This window comes from Eptatretus burgeri, chromosome 1 (genome assembly GCF_056783735.1).
Source record: "Eptatretus burgeri isolate ZD-2024b chromosome 1, Ebu_testis_v1, whole genome shotgun sequence".
In the NCBI taxonomy this organism is placed as follows: Eukaryota; Metazoa; Chordata; class Myxini; order Myxiniformes; family Myxinidae; genus Eptatretus; species Eptatretus burgeri.
The window spans coordinates 4,546,804-4,568,466 of NC_140961.1; the positions used below are offsets into that span (position 1 = coordinate 4,546,804).

Here is a 21,663-nt window from a genome sequence, read left to right on the forward strand (position 1 = left end):
TGGAAAAAAAAAAAGAAGAGAGAAAGGTGAGGGGGGAGAGGTGGAGTTAGTAAAGATAATGATTTCTTGTGCTTAATGACTGAACACACACATAAAATCAAACTCATGTCAGAACAGCTGTACACAAAATGACACAACAGAGTTTACAATGTTATCCTCTGGCACATCTGCAAAAACATTGATATCCCAGTTCCAGAAAATTTATGGGAAAATGAACCAAAAGTCATCACTGAAAACATGGAAGTACCGACCACTCACGTACAAACTCATGATCCCATCGAGCCTGAACATTGAAAACAAAGCATTGTGACCAGATATCATACATAGGTCCAAAAAAAAGTAGAAGGCATTGCTTATTGAGGTGTTAATAGCAGTGATTTTGGACTAAACGATGCAGAAATCAAGAAAATGACCAAACACCAAGACCTCAAACATGAAGTGAGAAGATTCTGGAAGCTAAAGAATGCCAAAGTTGTACCAGTGATAGCTGGACCGACAGGAATGATGACAAAGAACCTCACAGAGATATTAAACATAGGGGTAATATCCCTGGGCACTCACCTGGGCAGTAGCTGGATAAGATAATCAGGTAACCACTGGTAGGCATGGATGACCCACAAAATATATAATGGAGAAGAAAGTAAATACCTATGGATGTTTTTTTTAATGCCATGAACAAACCCTGGTACATCACGGGTGATAAAGGTTATGGTCAAGTTTCATCGAAATTGTGTGTGTGATTTCAGAAAAGGAAGCAAGTAATATTTTGGGGGCAACCCCCCCAAAAAAACCCCTTCGACCCTGTGCTGGAAAATAACTCAATTTCCACAAGCTGGATCAGCCTACAAAAGGAGAATCTTTAATTTCCTATATACGGAGGAAGAACATTCAATGATTCACTGAAACATTCGAATGGACTTCACTGAAACAGAAGCCCGAAGCAATTTTTCTTATACACAATTTGACATTCCAAAGATTGGGAGGGTGAGACCTTTGGCAATTAAACTGCAGGATTAGCTGATAAGCTTTAGGCAAAATAACTCAAAACTGCAATACATGTCCACTTTGGGTGGGAGGGAGAGAATGACACAATCATGGCAAAAGTTTGCAGTGTTATCAACCAGGTCACCCTGTTTCTATGCAGCGAGCAAAACCATTTTCATAGTAAGATATTCCTTTTATCAATATGTAGGTCAAAAGACTCTTGGGAAAAGGGAAACATTACTGACAGCCAATTCGACTCTTGTCCAAAAATTAAATTTATAAAGTACCAGTGACAATTATAATTGAGAATGCATGAATGTAATGATTTTTCTTGCACATCCCCAATTTTTTTTTATGTCGTGAACAAACTTTGGTACATCATGAGTGGTGAAGGTTGTCTTTGGGGAGGCAAACCACTGCCCCCCTCCCCCCAATAAACTCCCTCTGCAGACTCCTTTTGAACCCCATTTTTTAGGCCAACATGGGTGATGAAGGTTGTGGTCAAATTTCATTGAAATCATATACTGTATGTAGTTTCTGAGAAGTGGCAAGTATTTGTGGATGGACGGACGACGCGCCATCCCATAAGCTCCCCGGAACTTCTTTACCGGTGAGCTAAAACCATCCTTGGGAATATTATAACAAACGAACTACAGTTGGAAGCTGTCCAGGGCTCAGTGACGATCCTGAAGAGAGCCCTTGGCACAAAACTTTGAGAACAGAAAACTTCACAGCTTGGTCCATGAATCATGACCCCCCAACTGAAATGACAGTGGATGCTTTGAGCCCTCCCTGGGAGGACTCCATTCCACATTCTGAAACCCACATTTGTATATACCAATCAACGGCACACGCGCGCACACACACACACACACACACACACACACACACACACACACACACACACACACACACACACACACACACACACCAACACACACCAACACACACCAACACACACACACACACACACACACACACACACACACACATTGCCTTTTATTGGTGTAGATACTAAACATTTTCCAATTGAAATCGCCAGAGCCAGCGAGCCCTCTTGTGTGGACGTTTAGGATTCTGACCTTATTATAAATCTAGGGCAGTGTGGATTATACAGAAAGGGGTTGGGGATTGGGCGAGGGGGGGGGGGTTCATCTCCACATTTTCTGAGAGCAGCGTATTGCTTGACCTAGCTCCGGTACCTCAATTAGCTCAAATGTTGTCCTTGCAAGGTCATAGTTTTGCTGCAAGGTCTCCATTTTGAACAGCAGGTATCTGACGAGATCAATTGTCCTCCAGCTTGAAAAAGTGCCCATCCTTTGTGCAGTGCAAAAGTTGGACAAAATGAATTTCTCATGATAATTTATGTATTTAGGTCATTAAAGGTTTCTCTGCTCACATTAGCGAAGCAGGCTGCTTAACAATCTCCCTGAACGATTGCATGCTGCTCTAACATGCAATGCTTTTGTCCACAGAGCACCAAATTGGTTTGTTGCTAGATTTGTAAAATGCAGTTTCAAACCAAATAGGATTGGGCGCAGGTGTACTGCCAAACCTCAGACACAATGTGGACCAGTTAACAAGCTGATTACATATGTGATGCAATAGATGAAGCAGTATTGTGTGTCAGAATGTTTTATTGAATTGAGGAAAATTGGGCTGTTTTGTGTGCACATCTGAGCACGTGACTCAGGGTCCCACTTACCCCTTATAAATGTACTTATAATTAATTATAAATGTACTCGTTAGAAATGTATCATGTATCTGATAAATGTACTCCTTATAGATGTATCCCACGCACCCCTGTACCCTCGGGATTCCACGTACCCCTACAAATGTACCCCTGTACCCTCAGGATCCCATGTACCCCTGTATCCTCAGAATCCCATGTACCCCTATAAATGTATCCCATGTACCTCTCCACCTTCAGGATCCCATGTGCCCCTATAGATGTAGCCCATGTTCCCCTGTGCCCTCAGGATCCCATGCACCCCTAAATGTATCTCATGTACACTCAGGATCCCATGTGCCCCTATAGATGTAGCCCATGTTCCCCTGTGCCCTCAGGATCCCATGCACCCCTAAATGTATCTCATGTACACTCAGGATCCCATGTACCACTGTACCCTCAGGATTCCATGTACCATGATAAATGCATCCCTGTACCCTCAGGATCCATTGTACCCCTACAAATGTATCTTATGTACCCGCATGATCCATTGTACCCCTACAAATGTATCTCATGTACCCTCAGCATCCCATGTACACCTATAAATGTATCCTATGCATCCCTGTTCCGTCAGGATCCCATGTACCCCTATAAATGTATCCCCTGTACCCCAATAAATGTATCCCATGTGCCCCTGTACCATCAGAATCCCATGTACCCCTATAAATGTATCCCATGTACCCCTGTACCCTCAGGATTCCAGGTACCCCAATAAATGTATCCCATGCATCCCTGTACCGTCAGGATCCATTGCACCCTTATAAATGTATCCCATGTACCACTGTACCCTCAGCGTCCCTTGTACCCCTATAAATGTATCCCCTGCACCCTCAGCGTCCCATATATCCTGATGAATGTATACCCTGTACCCCCAGCGTCACATGTATCCCTATAAATGTATCCTCTGCACCCTCAGGATCCCACGTATCTTTCCCTTATGCTTCACTTCATGCCAATGTCCTTGAAATTCATATAAAGGCACATTGGTGCCTCCGAATCTCCTTGCACTGTTCATGAACTTTTTACAAGCTCCACACCAGGTTTAAATCAGAGAAAAATAACATAAAATAACTTCTTCTTTTTTTTCAAACTTTCATCTTAACAATTAAAAATGGAGAAAAAAAAAAGAAAAACAGAGTGTGAATGAATGTGTGGAAGTAAAATAAATGTCATAACAACATTGTCCTTGCAAAGTAAGACACATGCAGTGTTTGGGAATTGAGTCATGTATCAAGTGTGGAGATTACAGCCATACTGTACAAGCACAGAGTAAAACCCTGAACTTCTTATCCAAGTACCAGTTTAGGAAAAGCCAATATGCCACTTATGACATCCCCATCGCCAATGGCAGGCAAAGAAACATCACTGGTTCTTTTAATGGAGATGTTTAGGCTCATAAAGAAACCAAGAGACAAAGGACTCATTGAACATATATATATATATATATATATATATATATATATATATATATATATATATATATATATATATATATATATATATATATATATATATATATATATATATATATATATATATATATATATGTATATCGATATATGTAAATGTACAATATAAAAATTGCGAAGTAAAGTCTACTTGGACTTGTTTGGATAAAAAGTCACCGGAAACTACAACATATATTTCCAGGTTCGCGAGTCCACAGAACGGAAGCTATTTGCAAGTATGGATGGGCCCACTCGTCTTTTCAACGAACACCATGCCAAGGTGTTTTTTTCGAGCAGGTTATTAAGTCCTTCTGCGGCATGGCATTGTAGTTACAAAATAAATAACAAAAAGAATGATAACATTGTCACAAACCATATATTAATTGATACTAATAATATTACCAACAATAATAATAATGACGAACACATAAACCCACCCTGGCCCAAGCTCATCTGGGCTTGGTGAAAGGCAGGCTAATGCTCAAGCAGTACAGCAGGTGGGTTTGATACAAGGCCATGAAAACGAGTGAAAATTTGGTCCAATGAACCAACCGGCCAACGAGTACAACAAGACGTGTGTGTGTGTGTGTGTGTGTGTGTGTGTCGCCATTTTTCTTAGAGACGGCTGAATGGATCTTTGTCAAACCAATGAGTGCCAGAAAGTGTTTTTGGCAAAAAAAAAAATAGAAAAATAAATTTGGATTTTTAGTGATAAAAATAAAAAATAAAATAATAAATTGCTCTATAGTGCTTCAGCCTTTGTAGCTATGTGAAAGGTGATATTAAATGATCCCTGACCCCATTCCCAAGTGGGTGGAGGGAGGTGTTATACTGTTGTGGGCCGGAGTTCGGTGGCGAAAAACGACCACCAGGGGGTGCAGTAGGGTCGTCTCCACCGAACACCCCGGAATTTAGGTCGTGACTCTCGGATAAGTCCGAAAGGTCACGGGTCCCTCAGCGGACCGTGGTCGCCAATATTTTGACTGCGTGAGGTAGGGTCCACTTGTGTATTCAAATTTACCTAAGTACTCACGCCGTCTAGCTCCCGGGAAAACCACACCCTCGGCCGACTCTGTCCGAACCGAGTCGCATGTACCAACTCGGGTCCGACGTACCGAGCAGGAGTTACCAGAGCCACGCCGGTCCCAATGACAACTTACGGCACACGGCCTCCCTAATTCTCAATACGCACCGTGCTGGGTCAATGAAAGAAAGTGACAGACAACGAGCTGGTACATTGAACAATTGGGAGTTTATTTATCAGGGGGGCAGGGGATTTATAGTTTATTTATTGTCTGTGTCTGTTTGTGGTGAGGATGTTGAGGTCGTGGAGAGATTCACTTACCTTGGCAGTGATATTCATGTCTCTGCTGGCTGCGAGTCAGAGGTCAATAGACGTCTGGGTCGGGCCTGGGGAGTCATGGATTCACTGGATCATGTGGTGTGGCGCTGCCGGTACCTGTGCGGGAGGACGAAAGTCCGAGTCTTCAGGTCCTTGGTACTTCCAGTCTTGCTCTATGGGTGCGAGACTTGGACTCTGACCAAGGATCTGAGACGGAGACTTAATTCCTTTGGTACCAGGTCTCTTCGGAGAATCCTTGGCTATCGCTGGTCGGATTTTGTGTCCAACGAGCGGTTGCTGAGAGAGACTCGGATGAGATTTGTTACCTGCATAGTCCGTGAGCGTCAGTTGCGGCTGTATGGACATGTGGCTCGTTTTCCTGACTCTGATCCTGCTCACCAGATTCTCTCAGCGAGGGAGTCTCATGAGTGGAGGAGGCCAGTGGGTCGACCACGTGCCTCATGGTTGCAACAGGTTGACCATCATCTCAAGGAGATGGGGATGGGCCTGGCATCTGCCTGGGGGATGGCCAGACGGAGGCCCCTGGAGTACCGGCGGAAAGTGGACGCAGCGACGTGCTGTTCTGGCACATGCTCCCATACCTGACCTGACCTGGGGGCAGGGGAGCACAAAGAGCAGAATTATCCGAATAAAAGCAATGTACAATGAACAAGAGCACTTAACAATTTCTACTTACCGATGGGGCTCACGGACACACACACACACACACACACACACACACACACACACACACACACACACACACACACACACACACACACACACACACACACAAAAGAAATGGACCCCGTGGGGTCTTTATTCTGGCCTCTCAGCTCGGAGGGAAGGCGAGCTGAGGGTAGGAGCCTACGCTTGCACCTGTCCGCCTCGTGCGGTCTGCTCGAGCTTGCCCGGTAGCGGGACTCGAACCCACCGCCACAACGCAGCACCAAGCACCAGGGATGAGGGAAAGAGCGTCGGACGCCAGCCAGCACGAAGGCGGACGAGGCGAGAGATGACGAGGTGACCGGCGATCAAGCCCGAAAAAGCTTCCCCTGATCTGGCGACACCAGGCGAGGCAGCCAGACCAAACCACCACGACAGACCAAAAGCAATCGGCCATGATGACTGCTCGCCACTGAGTGAGAATAATTCGAAATTTTCGAAATGTTTCATGTTACTCATTTTAACCAGTGGTTTAAACCAAAGAATCCCGCATTGACCTTCGCAGTGAAGTGGAAGTGATGTTTTTTTTTTCTACCACCATATTGTTACACTTGTTTGGGGTGGGGGGGGTTGGTAGATATTACCATAGAACAAATAGGAATGTATAGTGTAGAATGGTCCGTGTGCAAGTAGATAGCCACCTCGATGTATAAGTAGGGAAATATCAGCTTAAACATTGTCTTGTTTGCCTGTACACCAGATTGGGGATGGTTGTGATCATAATTAGTTAGGGATTATGGTGAAGGAAATTGTGTGTAAAACCCCGATGTAACCTCTAGCAGGGGGCACCGAGAGGCTTGGCACAAAAGAGGCAGGAGCGGAGCGGTGGATCGCGTCCCAAGGGGTGGAGCGGTGGATCACCTCCCGAGAGGTGGAGCGACAGACGCCTCCAAAAAAAGGGGAAGAGCGTGGCCAATAAAAATGGAAAGGGAAGGGCCAAAATCGAGAGTTGGGGGAGAGAGAATGTTTGCGGCAGTTGGAGAGACAGGATTTAAGAAGAGTTGAGAGAGCGAGTGTTGGGAACGTCTGAGGGGAAAGTTGGTCTGAGGAGAAGTCTGGGAACATGACTGGGAGTTGTTGGCATGTGTGAGAGTGAGAGGAGAGATTTCTTTGAGGGGGTCATCCTACCTGCCTGCCTCTGACCTGTTCGTCACCAAAAAGCCTGTTCGTCACCTGGGGCCTGTGTATAACCCTCCTGCCGATATCCTCATCATCCTGTGATCATCTGGACACCTCCTTGTCTGTTCACCTCCTCATTCCTTCTCAACATCTGCTTTCCCTGCTGCTACAAAAAGCTGAGTCCCCCCAGTTTTTGTCCGCTCCCCGCCTGTGACTGAGTCTGGAGTGTGGCACCCAGTTCTTTAGACTTATTCTACCAATTTGTACATAATTATTTATTTATTACCGATTTCCACAGACATCCCTCTCCCTTCCACAGATCTCCTAATGTCTCTGTTCCCCACTGTTTTGTCCTTCCCACTCCCACCACTCTTGTCTCATGCCCCCCTTGCTGTGTGTTGTGTGTTAGCTCTCATACAAGCCTCGGCAAGGTTTACCAAAAACAATAAATTCATTATTTTCCTTTTCTTCCCCACCACATCGTCTTTTCCGTCACGATTAAATCCGACCTGGTTCTTTTTATTATTGATTGTGGTTCGGGAAATAAACCCGTTGGGTTCAAAAGCTGAAGTTTCCTCGTATCTCTCCAAACGACCCACATGCATGCCACCGCCATTTTTTCAGAACACTTCATTTGAGCCGCTCAGGCCATCGCGGGACTTTGACCCCCTGCAGCGATAGCTGAGGATTCTCCGAAGAGACCTGGTGCCAAAGGAATTGTTTCCATTTCAGATCCCTGTTCTGAGTCCAAGTCTCACATCCATAGAGCAAGACTTGAAGCACCAAGGACTTGAAGTCTCAGACTTTGGTCATCCTGCACAGGTACCAGCAGTGCCACACCCCATGTTCCAATGAATCCACAACTCCACAGGCGAGACCCATATGTCTGTTAACCTCTGGCTCACAGCCAGCAGAGACATGAATATCATTGGCAAGGAAAGTGAATCTCTCCGTGACCTCAACATCCTCACCACAAACAGGTACAGACCAATATGTCATTGAAAGCCTGGATCTTAGTTTCGACCCAGGAAACCTGTAATCCTAGTGGCTCCGACTCCACATTCAGCACCTCGAGGGCCCACAAAAGGATATCTCGAGTTTCTGCAAAGATGACTGCATCATCTGCGAAAATCAAGGTCAGAGATCTTGACATTCCCAAATGATGCACCGCAGTTTGATCTCTCCGATATCCTCCCCAGAATCCAGTCCATACAAGTGTTGAAAGGTGTGGGGTTCAGTACACACCACTGAGGAACTCCAGTAACAACTGCAAATAAGCCAGAGATGGTACCACCACATCTCACAGCACTCTCAGTACCAGAGTGTAGTTCAGATATCAGATCGATCAGTTTTGGTAGTTGTTGCAGTCTTGGCGATCACCCTTCCCTTTCCAGAGAGAGACAACAAGGCCCCTCTTCCAGTCAGTTGGGATGATGCCTGTGTTCCAGGCAGAGCACAGAACTGCATGTAATGACACGAGTGCAGCATTTCCACCAGCCTTGAGAAGTTCAGCATGGATGCCACAGATCCCAGGAGCTTTAGTCATTTCAACCGGATCAACGCAGCCTGTGCTGGCAGAAACGAAGGTGGACTACAGTTGATTGGAGGGTCAGCAATTGGGATTATAACACCCCTGACATCTAACTCGACAATTGGTGGATCAGCCTGGTGCAGCCGCTCAAAGTAACCGGCCCAACGGGCCTTCACTTTGGACTCCTTGTCAAGAGTCCACCACCCTCTGCTCTCAATGAAGTACACCGAGGGATGGGCTTGGATGAACGCAATGCGCAAATTCCCCTGTAAGCAGGATGAGAATCATTGACCTCAGGTGATGCTCTTCCCCCTCACAGATTCCTCGCACATCAGCCTCCTTGTCCACCAGAAGTGTACGTACCGTTTCATGCCTCACTCCCTGAACAGCTCAGCTCTGCCATTCAGCCTGGCCCTGTGACTCTGGTCAATTGTATCCAGTGTCCCTTGAGAGACAAAATTCTTCTTCGCCCAATGGTGAGTTCCAAGACATCCACCAGCAATATCAAGGATGGTGGTCTTGAAGACACTCCACAACTCCTCAAGATCCCCCAAAGCACCCAGACCCCCCAAATCTCCACTAAGCCTGTTCGCAAACTCATCAGCTGCTCTCTCATCCTTGACCTTGCCAACATTCGGCCTTGGCTGGCATGGTACCATTCTCCTGGATTTAAACTGCAACTTCAGAGTTGATACAACAAACATGAGGTCAGTATTGAGGATCTGAGCACTCCAGTAGACCCTGCAGTTCTGGATCATCCTTCAGCAACCATCACCGATTACATGGTCAATGTCCTTTGCCACACCGCCAGCGTTGGAATAGCAAGTCCAGCGATGAGCCTGTGGGTGCTGAAACCATGAACCAGGCACCCTAAGTCCATGACTTTTTGTAAAGTCAAGGAACTTAGTGCTATTCTGGTTCATAGCTCCAGACACATGGGGACCAACACATGTCTCACAACCATCCCTACCAGTTGCAGTCGATGCATTGAAATCCCCCACTACTAGAAGAGTATCTCGCCTGTGGCATTGATCAACCACAGGCTCGAGTGTGACATAGAATGCGTCCTTCACGGTGAGATCACTCGCCTCAGTCGGAGCATATACAGAGACCAGGGAAACGACACCCAAGTAGTGAAGAATCCTTCGTCTCATAATCTGCTCGTTGATCGGTGTTACCTCAATTATCGTGGGAGTCAGCTTATTGGACACAGTCACAGCAACTCCTTGTGGGCATGGTAACCATCAGAGCAACAGACCAATAGTAGGTGTAACCACCCGCCATGATCTCGCTGCAATCCGGTCTCTGAACTTCAGATAGTGCTGTAATACCGATGTCCAAACACTTGAGCTCAGATGATCAAAGAGACAGGTGATTGTCCTCTCTTCGGGATAGGACATTCCAGGCACCCACCACAAGGGACCGTCACAGGGTCACCCAAGGAGACCGCCGTCTGGTGGACGACCCCTCAGCACCACCCCGCCACACTCTCCCACAATCTGACTCTGGAAGATTACCCCGTGGTTTCCCTCCTGTCATCAAAGATTGGGGGTCCCGAAGGCTTTGGCCCAATCCTGTCATCCGGTGAGCTGCCCTGCGAAGGGAAGCGGCAGAGCAGGTACTCCCACAGAGTGGGTTTTCAGGTTTCTTTTTGCTTCTACAAATTGTACTAATTAAATGTGAAAAGTGTTGAAATAATTTTGACTATAGAGAGGAACAGAAGCTGGAAATTGGTCCTACAGACTAACTTGAAAGAGAATGAAGGATTGAATGTGAGCTTTTTTTCTGGGTTCGTGTAAACAAAGAGTGGCTTGGACAATGAATGCAAATTGAAGTAAAATGAACAGCATGAATGCTCCCATAATAGAATCAGGCAGCCGAGCTGGCAGAAGGGAGAGGAAGCTTTTTAAGGTTATGGCCTTAAAGGCTTCTTTATTTATTCCACAGTGAGCAAACTGTGTTGAGTCATCTTCCATCCTTTGATGCTGTGGAGGAAGAAAAAAACATCATTGGTTGGCACACACGATCGATGACCACCCCGATAGCACTTCATTAAACGTCCAGCGTTTGTTATAATCGGTTACTGTAAACAAAGCGAAATGATTTGACATCATCATCATCATCATCATCATCATCATCATCATCATCATCATCATCATCATCATGATCATGTACCCCCTGTTACCAGTACACTGGTACTCATTTCGCCGACCTCAACAAGATAACATGGTGAGTCAACCCACCTGCTCTTACTTTAAAGGAACGACAGGGGCTCAATCTCAGGACTCTAAGATCCTAAGCCAGCCACCTTAACCGTGAAACGAACACCAGGCTTCTATGTTCCATCAAATTGCTGATTTGTGAACTTGTGTGACACCAACACAATCAAATGGACCACATATGTCAACGGTAAGATTTGTTTGCTGGCATGAGTGGTAAGAAGGTTTCTTCTGTACCAGCGAGGCATTTTTGCAGTGTGGAACATATTTACGGCTGGAAGATGGTCCCACACGCAGTACGAGCAGAACCACCTCTGCCCGGAGGAGATGCAATGGGCTGCGGCTTCTTGCCTTGGCACCGACATCAACACCATCGAACGCATCTGGCGACATATGGATCGGGAGCTGCGGAAAAGGTAAACTCTGCCAAGTGATGCAAAAGTTCCAACAAAACCTACTCCACATATGGCAGACCCTCAATCAGGGTGTCTCCCGGTTCAATAACTTTTTGATGCCAAAGGGCATGCGTGCCACCAAATCCTAGTATTCCCAGTAAATTACATGAATGCACTACGTCTCATCCGTGATTCATCAAACACACAATGATTACACTTACTTTCATGTTGATCTTTGCATTAAATGTTGTTAAATCGTGTGTGACGTCATTTGGGTTTTTACCAATCATGGTCAAAACATGACAGTTCTTGCATAAATTATTGGTAGATTCACTGAGAGAGCATTGTACTGCTTCATGATATTGGTCTGGCAAGAAAGCTTAGAGGTAGGCACACTCTCTCTCTTCTGGGCTGTCTAGTTTGGGTTGGAATCCTGACTCAGCTTTAAACTGTCATCGTTGTGTTTCACAGACAGGGTGTGTGTGCCGTCCCTCGGATGGACGTTAAACTGCCGCATCCCTGAAAGAACAGATGCCGACACTTAGCCTTGCGCTGCAAAACTGACTACGCCAACACTTTTAACATCTTTTCCTTCCACCTGTGGAGGATGCGAAGCGAAACATTCAACTACGGTGGCATCTCGAGTCATCCTCAGTTTTTACAATTCAAATTTTGTTCAACATTCAGTGGTAAACAGATTGCAAATGTTTCTCTTGGTATCCCGTGAAAATCTCGAGGCAAATGCACCACACAGTTGGGATTTATTTGTTAACCACTCATGATGAATACCAACGAGATGGCAAGACTGCAGTGGGAGGGTCTGCAATGAGCAAAGAAATTGGACTATTGATGACGAGATAAATGATGTGCTATGATGATGAGTGATGATTTCCTCTTGTTCATTTACATGAGACCTGTGTTGAGGACGCCCCTTGAATGGCTAAAACCTTCCCGCTCAGCCCTTCTTCTGCACGTTGCTGGTGGATCATGGTATGTCGTTGTTGGTCATATTCTTCTCCCATATCCTGAACCATTTCACCACGATTGCTCTGGATTACTCAAATTACCCGATTTGAGTTCATAATCCATCGAGCCAGATGTTGTGCACTTTGCCCCCAAAGTGATGGCCACTTTCGACATCCCAATGCTTTCATATAACTGTGGATTACTCAAATTACCTGATTTAAGTTCATAATCTATCTAGCCAGATGTTGTGCACTTTGCCCCCAAGGTGATGGCCACTTTCGACATCCCAATGCCTGCCTATTACTGGCGGAATCATTTCTTGGCAGGAATGTTATCTAATGGCTGTAAATGTTTGTTATTATTTCTGAATCGAACAACAATTTGATTGTGTGTTATCGATGACCTTCCACCCAAAATATAATAAAATTTCTCCTCGAGAATTACGATGCCTTCGGTGCCCCGATTAATCTGTGTCCTGAATCTGATGCTTGTGACAAGAGCTGATATCACCGCCACACTTGCGATGATGTCATGCATTTGCAAAATGACATCATAAACTACTGCAATCATTATTTTCTCTGTTCATACTCAGAAGCTTGTTGCAAAAGTCTCTTACAAAGGCAAGATACCATGGTGGTGGCAGGTCCGCTGTTTAGCTGTATTTTCAGTTTTTGTCTCCAGGTGACATCATCACCCACCTGCCTCCACCCAAGCAGCCATCTCCCTGCACGTATTTCAAATGAAATCTTTAATGGGACAATTCTTGCGAACGAAGGGTCAAATCTGCCGAACAGATATTTTATTCACATATAATAAGCAGATTAACTCTTTGAAATGGGGTCAAAGTGCCAATCTTAAGGAGTATGCAAACATGTGCGGCCTGGCACAGCCCTTATATAATCCTCAAATTCCAATGTAATTGAACATCTTTGGTGTGGATGTGATTCTTTGCCCACATATCAGTCTCACTTACATGAAATAATAATGAATGGAGAGAGGAGCATTTCTGTAGGTATCGGGCAGCAAATTGTGGAATCTTTTCCCAGGAAGTCAAGGCTGTCAACCATGCAGATGGATACGAACACAACAATAGGTACAGGTGTTTTAATTAAATTTTTGAGGCCAGTGTAAGTGGAACATATTTTATTATATAAAACTGGCTTAAATAGAGTGCAGAGAGTGAAAGATTGTAAATTGTAAAGAAAGAATAGAGTAACTGGTACAGTGTTGCAGTTTGTTGCTGCGATCGGTTGGCAGGATATTCAAGAGGTATACACACTCGTCTCTAAGCTGTCGACTCTGGGTTTAGTTGTCTCGCCTGGGTTTGAATCCTGACCCAGCTATAAACTATCATGCTGGTGTCTCACAGGTCGGGTGATTCATCAATGTGTGTGCCATCCCTTTGATGGACGTTAAACGAGCTATCACTGGCACCATGAACAAATTACAAATTGCTTACAAAACCTACAGAGGGCATTGCATCAGTGGCACAGCTACTCTCAGCCAATGATGCTACCTCGCGGTCTTGTGCTGCCGACGAGAGAAGGAGAAGATTGTTGCACTCTTTTTTTTTTTTTTCTAACTCGATGAACAATTTATATGAACAATGCCAAAATAACTCGATATTTGAAGAGGGACAAAGTCAGGTGATGGCCATAATATAACTGGATGGCAAATGGTAGAATGTCTACAAATGGATGATCAGCAGAGGACAACTTATGGGAAAGGTTAAGGTCCAACCTTCGCATGAGAAGAAGAAAACGCAGGTAAAGGAATACCAGTTAAGTTCGTATCGTGCAAGTTAATACATAATAGTTATTTTGGAAGGTACAGGGGGCATAAGCATTGATTATGGATTACCATGTTGAAATACAATATGGAAGACTTCCATTGGCTGACTTAGTTCGATATAAAAGGAGTGCTTCATATGGCGTGAAACTTTGGAACCAATCAAAGCATGATCTTCCTTTTCCCAGAAAGCTATCATTCAGTGAAGGTAATTATATAAATCACAATACTTTGACTTGTATTATTCATTTCAATGCAGTTTACCTATTGTTGCGTTGGGGGGGGGGGGGTGGGGCGTGTTATGTATTAGTTGTGAGGAAATGCCATTCGTTTGACCCTTACAGCATCTCGATGCATAAAGTTAAGAACAGTGAGTGCGAAGTGAACAACTTTTACTAACACACGCCTAACCTGTTGAGGAAATGTGCATTTCTGGAAAGGGGGAGATGCTTCATTGTCAGTAACCAGCGAGGGAAAGGGATTGGATAAGTTGTTTTCTCCAGTTTCCCCTTTATTGGGATCAAAGCAAGCCAAAACAGAGATGGCAGCATTCTCGAACTGAGAGAATGTTCTTGCGCTGTTGCTCCCTTATGTTTGCCTTTGCTGTAATTTTCTTCCCATATGTATTTACGTATGTATATATAATATGGATACATGTGTGTGTGTATATATATATATATATATATATATATATATATATATATATATATATATATATATATATATATATATATATATATATATACATATATATACATATATATATATATATATATATACATATATATATATATATATATATATATATATATATATATACATATATATATATATATATATATATATATATATATATATATATATATATATATATATATATATACAGTATATGCAAGCTGGCAGGCGACATGGGTGGTCGCTATATAATTGCATACTAGTCATACAGTTTTTGACGGATCGGGCTGAACATTTTTGACAAAGAGGTTGATTATAGTGCACATTAAAGCCTGGAAGCCGATTTTTGATTTTCGAATTTTTTTTTTCGGATTTTTTCAAAATTTCAAAGTCCCGTTGCTAGGCAACAGTGACGTCCACAGCAACGGTGCTCAAAAGCATACAACTAGATCCTGGTATGAACCTACCAGTCAAGTTTCATCAAAATCGGTTGACTCCTCTGGTCTCCAGAGCTGTCCATTACATGCAAACAACAGATAGACATACAGACAGTCGGAAAACCTGAGAATAATGGTAGTCTTGCGACCACCCAATATGTACATATATATATATATATATATATATATATATATATATATATATATATATATATGTATATATGCATATGTATGTATATGTATATACGATAATATATATATATATATATATATATATATATATATATATATATATATATATATATATATATATATCTTCTTCCTCTTTCGGCTTGCTCCCGCTAGGGGTCGCCACAGCGGACCAACTGTCTCCATTTTGCTCTATCCTCCACATCTTCCATTGACACTCCAACCACCCGCATGTCCGCCCTCACCGCATCCATGAACCTCTTCTTTGGCCTTCCTCTTCTCCTCCTGCCTGGCGGCTCCATCTTCAACATCCTTCTCCCGATATACTCCGTTTCCCTCCTGTGCACATGTCCAAACCATCGCAATCTCGCCTCTCTCACTTTGTCTCCAAACCGTCCTACCTGCGCTGTCCCTCTAATACACTCATTTCTTATCCTATCCATCCTCGTCACTCCCAACGAGAATCGCAGCATCTTTAACTCTGCCACCTCCAGCTCTGCTTCCTGTCTTTTTGTTAGCGCCACCGCCTCCAAACCATACAACATAGCTGGTCTCACTACCGTCTTGTATACTTTCCCCTTCACTCTTGCAGCTACCCTTCTGTCACAAATCACTCCTGCAACTCTTCTCCACCCACTCCATCCTGCCTGCACTCTCTTTTCACTTCTCTCCCACACTCTCCGTTACTTTGGACAGTTGATCCCAAGTATTTAAACCAATCCACCTTCCCCACCTCAACTCCTTGCAACCGCACCATACCACCACCCTCCCTCTCATTTACGCACATGTACTCCGTCTTTCTCCTACTGACCAACATTCCCCTTCTCTCCAGTGCGTACCTCCACCTCTCAAGGCTCGATTCAGCCTGCTCCCTACTCTCCCTACAGATCATGATGTCATCCGCGAACATCATGGTCCATGGAGACTCCAGTCTGATCTCGTCCGTCAACCTGTCCATCACCATTGCAAACAGGAAAGGGCTCAGAGTCGATCCTTGGTGCAATCCCACTTTAACCTTAAACCGGTCCGTCATTCCTACCGCACACCTCACCGCTGTCACACTGTCCTCATACATATCCTGCACGATCCTCACATACTTCTCCACCACTCCCGACTTCCTCATACAATACCACAACTCCTCTCTTGGCACCCTATCATAAGCTTTCTCTAAATCCACAAACACACAATGTAACTCTTTCTGGCCTTCCCTATACTTCTCCATCAACATTCTCAAAGCAAACATCGCATCAGTGGTGCTCTTTCCTGGCATAAACCCATATTGCTGCTCACAGATCGTCACCTCTCCTCTCAACCGAGCTTCCACTACTCTTTCCCACAACTTCATGGTGTGGCTTAACAACTTTATCCCTCTGTAATTTCCACAGCTCTGCACATCACCCTTATTCTTGAAAATCGGAATCAGTACACTTAATCTCCACTCCTCCGGCATCCTCTCACTTTCCAAGACTTTATTAAACAATCTGGTTAACAACCCCACTGCCATCTCTCCTAAGCACTTCCATGCCTCCACTGGTATTCCATCTGGGCCAACCGCCTTTCCACTTTTCATCTTCTTCATAGCAGTCCTCACTTCATCCTTACTGATCCACCCCACTTCCAGATTCACTATCTCCACCTCTTCCAACCTTCTCTCTCTCTCATTTTCTTCATTCATCAGCTCCTCAAAGTACTCCATCCACCTTCTCAACACACTCTCCTCGCTCGTCAGCACATTCCCATTTGCGTCCTTTATCACCCGAACCTGCAGCACATCCTTCCCAGCTCGGTCCCTCTGTCTTGCCAATCGGTATAAATCCTTTTCCCCTTCTTTTGTATCCAACTTCTCATACAGCTCATCATATGCCTTTTCCTTGGCCTTTGCCACCTCTCTTTTTGCTTTTCGACGCCACTCCTTGTACTCCTGCCGACTTTCTTCATCTCTCTGACTATCCCACTTCTTTTTAGCCAACCCCTTCTTCCTTATTCTTTCCTGTACTTCCTCATTCCACCACCAAGTCTCCTTATCTTCCTTCCTCTGTCCAGATGTCACACCAAGTACCTTCCTAGCTATCTCCCTCACAACTTCTGCTGTCGTTGCCCAATCATCAGGTCAGGTATGGGAGCATGTGCCAGAACAGCGCGTCGCTGCGTCCACTTTCCGCCGGTACTCCAGGGGCCTCCGTCTGGCCATCCCCCAGGCAGATGCCAGGCCCATCCCCATCTCCTTGAGATGATGGTCAACCTGCTGCAACCATGAGGCACGTGGTCGGCCCACTGGCCTCCTCCACTCATGAGACTCCCTCGCTGAGAGAATCTGGTGAGCAGGATCAGCGTCAGGAAAACGAGCCACATGTCCATACAGCCGCAGCTGACGCTCACGGACTATGCAGGTAACAAATCTCATCCGAGTCTCTCTCAGCAACCGCTCGTTGGACACAAAATCCGACCAGCGATAGCCAAGGATTCTCCGAAGAGACCTGGTACCAAAGGAATTAAGTCTCCGTCTCAGATCCTTGGTCAAAGTCCAAGTCTCGCACCCATAGAGCAAGACTGGAAGTACCAAGGACCTGAAGACTCGGACTTTCGTCCTCCCGCACAGGTACCGGCAGCGCCACACCCCATGATCCAGTGAATCCATGACTCCCCAGGCCCGACCCAGACGTCTATTGACCTCCGGCTCACAACCTGCGGAGACATGAATATCACTGCCAAGGTAAGTGAATCTATCCACGACCTCAACATCCTCACCACAAACAGACACAGACAGGACAGCAGCATCCAAGATGTCACCGAAAGCCTGGATCTTTGTTTTGACCCAAGAAATCCGTAATCCCAACGGCTCCGACTCCTCATTCAGCACCTCGAGGGCCCCCAAGAGGATGTCTAAAGTCTCCGCAAAGATGACTGCATCATCTGCAAAATCAAGGTCCGAGATCTTGACATTGCCAAACGATGCACCGCAACTTGATCTCTCCGACATCCTCCCAAAAATCCAGTCCATACAAGTGCTGAAAAGTGTGGGGGCAAGTACACATCCCTGACGAACTCCAGTAACAACTGGAAATAAGTCAGAGGCGGTACCACCACACTTCACAGCACTCTCAGTACCAGAGTAGAGTTCAGACATCAGATCGATCAGTTTCGGTGGCACCCCACGAAGACCAAGAATCCTCCAGAGGACATCCCGATTCACTGAATCGAACGCTTTACAGAGATCAACATAGGCTGCAAGCAGCCCCTGCCGAAACTCTCGTCTGCGTTCAGTGAGGACACGAAGAGCAAGGATACGGTCAATCGTTGACCTCTTTGGTGTAAAGCCTGACTGCTCTGGACGCTGGTGCTCAAGCAGATGGTGGCGAACCCTATCAAGAATTATCCGAGCAAAGACCTTGCCCGGCACTGAGAGCAGCGTCACCCCTCGGTAGTTGTTGCAGTCTTGGCGATCACCCTTCCCTTTCCAGAGAGGGACAACAAGGCCCCTCTTCCAGTCAGTTGGGATGATGCCTGTGTTCCAGGCAGAGCACAAAACTGCATGCAATGACGCGAGTGCAGCATTTCCACCAGCCTTGAGAAGTTCAGCATGGATGCCACAGATCCCTGGAGCTTTGCCCCGTTTCAACTGGTTCACCGCAGCCCGTGTTTCCACAAGCGATGGTGGACCACAGTTGATTCGAGGGTCAGCAACAGGGATTGTAACACCCTTGACGTCCAACTCGACAGCTGGGGGATCAGCCTGGTACAACCGCTCAAAGTAACCGGCCCAGCGGGCCATCACTTCAGACTCCTCTGTCAAGAGCCTACCACTCTCTGCTCGAACTGCAGTGCTCCGAGGGATGGGCTTGGATGAACGTAATGCGCGAATTCCCCTGTAAGCGGGACGAGAATCACCTGTCCACAGGTGATGCTCTACCCCCTCACAGATTCCTCGCACATAGGCCTCCTTGTCCACCCTCAGTGCACGTACAGTTTTACGCCTCAGCTCCCTGAACAGCTCAGCTCTGCCATTCAGCCTGGCCCTGCGACTCTGGTCAATGGTATCCAGTGTCCCTTGAGAGACAAAATTCTTCTTTGCCCTGCGGTGAACTCCAAGGCATCCACCGGCAACATCAAGGACGGTGGTCTTGAAGGTGCTCCACAACTCTTCAGGACCCCCCAAAGCACCCAGACCCCCCAAGTGTCCACTCAGCCTGTTCGCAAACTCCTCAGCTACTCTCTCATCCCTGAGCTTGGCAACATCCAGCCTAGGCTGGGATGGTACCATTCTCCAGGATTTAAGGTGCAGCTTTAGAGTTGCTACAACAAGCCTGTGGTCAGTATTGAGGAACTGAGCACTCCGGTAGACCCTGCAGTTCTGGATCATCCTCCAACGACCGTCAATGAGGACATGGTCAATCTCCTTTGCCACACCGCCAGCGTTGGAATACCAAGTCCAGCGATGTCCAATCATCCCACCCATCTTTACCACCATCCAACGCCTGTCTCACCTCCTCCCTAAATTTCACGCAACAGTCTTCCTCCTTCAGCTTCCACCATCTGGTCCTTGGTTCAGCCCTCACTCTCTTCCTCAACCTCACCTCTAAAGTCATCCTACAGACCACCAATCGATGCTGTCGAGCTACACTCTCCCCTGCCACAACCTTACAGTCACTAATCTCTTTCAGGTTGCATCTCCTACTTAAGATGTAATCCACCTGTGTGCACTTTCCTCCACTCTTGTATGTCACCCTGTGTTCCTCCTTCTTCTTGAAATACGTGTTTACCACTGCCATTTCCATTCTTTTGCAAACTCTACCACCATTTGCCCTTCCACATTTCTCTTGTTGAGACCGTACCTCCCCATCACCTCCTCATCCTCTTTATTCCCTTCCCCAACATGTCCATTGAAATCTGCTCCAATCACCACTCTTTCATCCTTGGATACACTCTCCACCACTTCATCTAACTCACTCCAGAAATCTTCTTTATATTCCATCTCACACCCCATATGTGGGGCATATGCACTGATGACATTCATCATCACCCCTTCAATTTCCAACTTCACACTCATCACTCGGTCAGACACCCTCCTCACCTCCAATACCCTCTTGACATGATCTTCCTTCAGGATTATCCCGACACCATTTCTCCTCCCATCCACACCATGGTAGAACAGTTTGAAACCACCTCCAATGCTCCTCGCCTTACTCCCCATCCACTTGGTCTCTTGTACACACAGTATGTCCACCTTTCTTCTCTCCATCATATCAGCCAACTCTCGCCCTTTGCCAGTCATCGTCCCAACATTCAGAGTTCCAACTCTCACCTCCACACTTCTACCCTTCCCCCTCTCCCACTGCCTCCGGACTCGCCTTCCCCGTCTCCTTCTCCTCCTTCGCCCAGCAGTAGCACAATTTCCACTGGTACCCTGCTGACCACCGGTACCGGTGGCGGTCGTTGGTAACCCGGGCCTCGACCGATCCGGTATGGAAATTCGTTTTGTTGTCCGCATAATGATTTGGCATAGGTTTTTACGCCGGATGCCCTTCCTGACGCAACCCTGGTCGCCTCTTACGACACACAGGGATATGGTACACCTATTCTAACCGGGGCATACACCGGGGTATATATATATATATGTATGTGTATAAACACCTGGTGTTGGCGCAGTGGTTAGGGCAGCGGCTTGGGATCCAAAAGGTCCTGAGTTCAAGCCCCGTTGGCCACTGAATTTATACACCAGGGGGTTGACTCAGCCTGTCATCCTTCCGAGGTCGGCGAAATGAGTACCAGTATACTGGGCCGGTGTATACCCCGGTTAAAATAGGTGTACTATATCCCTGTGTTGTAAGAGTCGACCAGGGTTGCGTCAGGAAGGGCATCCGGCGTAAAACATGTGCCAAATCACTATGCGGATCATACGGATGATTCGCTGTGGCGACCCCTATCGGGAGCAGCCGAAAGAAGAAGATATATATTTGTGTATATATATATATTTATATATATATATATATATATATATATATATTTATCTATATATATATATATATTTATCTATATATATATATATGTATATATATATATATATATATATATATATATATATATATATATATATATATATATATATATATATATA

At 45.6% G+C, this 21,663-nt stretch overlaps 1 long non-coding RNA gene across 1 annotated transcript; it reads left to right on the forward strand.

Annotated features, from left to right (window-relative positions):
• Window positions 1-10,568: 10,568 nt before the first annotated feature.
• On the forward strand, window positions 10,569-12,861 carry LOC147033800 (uncharacterized). Its single transcript, XR_015058785.1, has 3 exons — window positions 10,569-11,108; window positions 11,339-11,514; window positions 12,406-12,861. It is a non-coding gene; the product is annotated as an uncharacterized LOC147033800 (long non-coding RNA).
• Window positions 12,862-21,663: the final 8,802 nt, after the last annotated feature.